Below are 5,222 nucleotides of genomic sequence, written 5' to 3' on the forward strand. Positions count from 1 at the left end.
TCACTCCCAGGACTGACATCATCGATGTACTGTATTGGTCACACCTCAATATGTGTTTGTTAAATGACATTCTTTATGGATTTGTGATACCTTTTGCCTTTCAACCTTTGTGTTATCTCCCTCTTTTTGTGAGGTAGCTCATGACACTCGGGTAATAAGAGGAATAACATTTGTGTGAGCCTCTTCTAATTTGGCAGTTTGTTTGCACTTTTTTTCCGGGTAACTGAACTGGGATGCAAAATTTGATAATTGTTTTGTTGTTTGGGGATGAGGACGCTTTTGTCAGTCTGGTGCGCAGTAGTATAGTATTTGGTGGGTTCACAATGACTTTTGAAAAACAAATTGTTGGAAGTTAAAATACTGGTAACTGAGGACATGAGTAAGCAACTCGTAGTTTTCCAGCAGTCAACCCGGTGGCTCTAACATTTGAACAACAAAGGGAACTGCTAATGTTACAGTTTGAACATGAAAAAGTCAAGCAACAAAGGGAATTTGACAGGGAGGTAAAACAAGGTTAGGCACACACTTAAAGATAGCATGCAAAGATTTCTGTTTCTGGCCCCAGGGAGCATGCTGGAGGCCAGCCAGGGGCTGAGGAGACAGTATTAGAGGTCCTGGATGAGGGTTAGAGGGCCTGGGGTCGGGCTCTTCAATTACCTCATCTTTAGAGGGTAACCTTTCCTTTTCCTCATGTACTTTGTGTGTTTCCACTCCATGGACTCACTTTCAACACAATGCAGTTGCAATTATTACCATCAGCAACCATTTGGAATGATTGGATTTGCTCCAAAAGCTGAAAAATAGACTAAGGCTGTATCATATGGTCGACTTCACACTGCTGTGAATCCGTAATTGGATAAATTGCATGCAAAGAAAGCCATTTTCCTGCAAGGGAATACAAAAAAGGACAAATGTGCCAATGTTGCTTTAGTTTTTTCTCCTCACAAAAATCATTACTGCATGAAATAGCGCTCATAGCACTGGGTGGCTGTATAAAATAGTATAATCATGACATAGAAACTGCTGTCTCACATACAGTAGCTCCGATGGCTGAGATTAACCTCACACAGGTTTGAAAAACCGAGCAGAGTAGAATAGTCAACACGTGTACGCCAGTGGAGTGATAGCTCTTGGGGGGGGGGGGGGGCAATGCTGAATGCTTTGCACTCCAAAGGTTTCATTTGGGCCCCAAGCATTTGCACACAACAGACTTTTACAGTAAAAACAAATGGAAGACAAAGGTTCAAGGCAGTCCTTTTGTCAAAAAGAAATTAACTGTACAGTTAATAACAAAGTGTATATGTTCTGGCCAAGACTAGCAAAGAAACCCTCGTAGCACTTTGCAAAGCTGTAACACTACATTAAAGAATTTACTTTGTCTCTTTCTACACTTTTGTGTGACTTTCTGAGGGTAAAGATGGTTAAGAGGTGTTTAAATTCAGCTTCAGTAGAGCACCTTCACACAAAGTGCTTACTGAGCCTTTGGTCATTCTGTCGCTGTTTGGAGATAGTGGCTCATGTCCGCAATTTATCGCTGTAATTTTGCATTGCATTATGTCGAAAGAAACTTAAGGCGAGGCATACGAATAAATAAATGTACTTTCTTTTGTAACGAGGACACTCTTTAGGAAATAGATTCCAGGGACTCTGTTCTATTTCATTTACTGAACGGACAGAGACGTATTGTAATCTGGTTATTCCCCCTTTGCTTTTATTTGTTTATTTTCAGGTCACCTGCACTGCTTTGACATTCCATTTTTTTTCTCTCCATCCAATCATTGATCAAAATAAATGAAACACGGGAGGCAACTTTTGATTAATTTACCGAAGCAATCTCCTCCGTGAAACATTACCTAAATAGACAAATCCCCCTGATCATAACATGCGGCTATAGAATCGGAGGGACACTGGGTGTTTCAAAGTGGCAATATCCCGCGGATTGCTGCATTGATATTACACTTTAATGCAATCTCAGGAGCCACTGAGCAGCCCAGTTTGATTGGATAATACCGGTACATTGAGCTCTCAGGCATAAATCTTCATTCCTATGTATAAATCACTCAAAATAGAGCAAGGGGATTTGAGTCACAAATCCAAAAAAGCAATAACCATGAAGGAGGAAAAGTCCAATACAACACATTTCCACATTCCACTGAGCAGTAACTGTTATGGCTAGGAAGGAGCCCAGTAGTATAGGATGTAGACACGAGGCTCTCCAAAACACTTTTAAATGAACCAATCATCCCTGTAATTGTTATGGAGACAGTCAATCAGGAGGTAAATCCAGCGCTCGTTGAGGACACTTGAGCACATGATGAGGAAGAAGCAACAATTACAGCATACAACAAGGGCTGTGAAAAGTGTTGTTTTTTCTCCTTCTTTTCATAAAAAATAGCATCTGCAAACCACTGCACATATCCAAGATGTGTCCGTGTCAAGGCATCTCATACTATTATTATTATTCTACACATTATGAAAAAAGCAGGTTTAACGAAAAGTCCTCTTTTCTGTAATTCCAGTCATGGGGTGTGACATTATTCTCAAGGCAGTTCCAGTCAGCTCCGGGTGACATGTGGCTGCCCACAGAAATCAAGGTCAGAGTATCACCTGCTCCGAAAGGAATATTTGGCCCACAATTTAATATTCTCCAGGTTTTTTTTTTTTACCTTCTGTAAAACATTCCAATAGAGCTGTTGGAGCACAACTGACCTTCAGACCTGTCACTCACTATATGACTTTATTTCTTCACTTTGAGGTTCACAGTAAAGTCTAAGTTGCTTGACTTCAAAGTCCTCTTTGATATGTCTTTCCTGTAGCATCAATGCCCAAACTGCTGACCCCAGAGATTATTTCAAGAGAGTAGTGTATCTGATCTATAAGTCAGAGTTCATTAACATTATATCTCACTTTATGGCCAGAATTATGCCCAAAGGAGCTCTGTGCAATGATGGGTTGAGATTGTGTTCTTCACACATATCCAAACAGAGGACACCACTGGACAGTGAACAGTATAAGGTCTAGGCATTGCAGAAAAGTGCTGGGCTGCCACCTAATGGTCCAGCTTCATTGTCCGTGAATAAGTGGTGGATGAACATTTGAACCATTTCCCAATTGGTGATGGCTTTTATGCAAAGCTCTTTAAGCCACAACTACGTACATTCATAGTGAATCCTCTACCAAAGCCCAGCAGTGTTTAAAAATAATTTAAACATGGATTTACAAAAGTACACTCAGAGCTCAGCTTAATTAGACTCAGAACATGAATTGGACTGACAAACAAGTAGTAAGAAATAAGACTATAGTGGGGTTTGTGGCTTAACGACATACATCCTTAGGGTACAAGTTCACACTGGCGTCAATGTGATTTGTGGGTCTGACATTTTTTGTCTGCACCGAAATAACAAGAATAAATGAACAGCAGGCAAGGGGGCTTGATACATGTGGCTTGAATTAAAGAGACACAGACAGAGGTGCTTGTATTCATGCCATTCCCTTTTTTCACATTGGTCCCCAGAGTGATTGGCACTGCAATCACCGGAGAGTTTCCTGGCACCATATCCAACTGTTTGTGAAAGCAGAGCATAGTCAGGAATTCATATTCATACAGTGTCTTCCAAGTATTACCTACTCATAGTATTCAGACTCAGGGCACACTCACTTTTTTTACTCTGACCGTGGAGGTGCATCAAAGCATCCAAATAATTGCAGCGGTATAGCCCATGCCATATGATATCAAGATGCTTTAGCTTGCAAGGAAACCACTCTTTATGCTTCATGTAGATAAAACAACTCTTCCTCTGGGAACAATGTAAATGACATTCTCTTCCCTTTTATCTGTCATCGAAAGCAAATGGACTTTCATTCTATTTAGTTTGGTTGATTACCCAGGCCATATGCATTAGGCTACTGAGTGATGGCATTGTAGAGTTCTGTTCATATACTGAATCTGCTGTATTTGCCGTGGGTTTCCATTGTAAATAAGATTTTGAAATCTCAATGTGGCCCATCTAATTCAGATATGCTGGAGGCACTTCCAGAGGTACCAAACGCTTTCTTCTAAATAAAGTAACAAAATAATAAACAGAAATGCAGTGTGAGTCAGAGGCAGATCTCATCACACAGACGCTGATACAGCCAAATGTTTCCTCAGTAGCCTTACAGTCCTGATAACCAATGTTACTATTCATTCCCAATCACTAGAAATGGGAACAATACTGTATGTCTTCACACAAAACACCAACTCATACACTCATACCTCTAATTGCTCTTTCATGGTTACATTTTTACAAACTCAAAAACCTTGGTATCCAGCGCCAGTTAAGGTCCATACGACCCTACTTCAATGTAATTTCCATGTTTTCCATCCTACCCAGTGCCACTCTCTCTCACTATACAGCACTGTTATTCTCTAGCTGTAACCATCTGTATGCCTTGCTGTATGAATTCACATAATAATCAATTATAATAATCATTTACTTCTGTGCTTTAGCCATTTAGCCGGGTCATACCGTACCACATCAAGCCTTAGCACCAAAAAAACAAGTTTCTTTATAAGTGCAATACGTGCTGGCATTTGTTGTAACTACGTTTAAGTTTAACTAAGTTTAAATGTGTTTCTGCACACGACACCAAAATAGGATCTTGCACGTTTAATACAGTTAATGTGGTGAATCTGATACAGGTGTAAATTCTACTTTGGAAAAGAAAAGCACCACACTGTAAATAAAAGCATAGAAGCCAACATACTGCACTAATGTCTGCAGCATCACATTACCATGATGATCATTACTGTTCACCTCAGTGCGCCTCATTGTCCACAAGAGGTCAGACATTAACAGCAGAAGTCATTAATAGTGCACTTAGCACCCCTGCCTCTTGCGCCAAATGCTGCTGCACGTCGAGGCCAGAGTGCAGAGCTTCTTTTTTTTATGTGACTCAATTTGATCGTGTAGTCAGTATTTTGATTTTCAATGGGGAGAAGTTGGCACAGGCCATTGACATCCAAACGCAGCTCGTCTATTCGGTGTTTGAACATGTTTTCAGTTTACTTTTCATCATTTAAAGTATGCCGTGGCCTGGCCCACTTGACTGAAACGTGTTTGTCACGCCTTCTCTGTAGGAGGCAGGTTCATACCGTCACTCGATCCCGTGTCTTGGATACAAACGCTTGGCCCGCACTGAAGCTGTATGATGTTTTAGTAGTTGCGCAACTTAACAGTTCA

The sequence above is a fragment of the Anarhichas minor genome, unplaced genomic scaffold, assembly GCF_050575085.1.
Source record: "Anarhichas minor isolate MPS153535 unplaced genomic scaffold, ASM5057508v1 ptg000007l, whole genome shotgun sequence".
Taxonomy (NCBI): domain Eukaryota; kingdom Metazoa; phylum Chordata; class Actinopteri; order Perciformes; family Anarhichadidae; genus Anarhichas; species Anarhichas minor.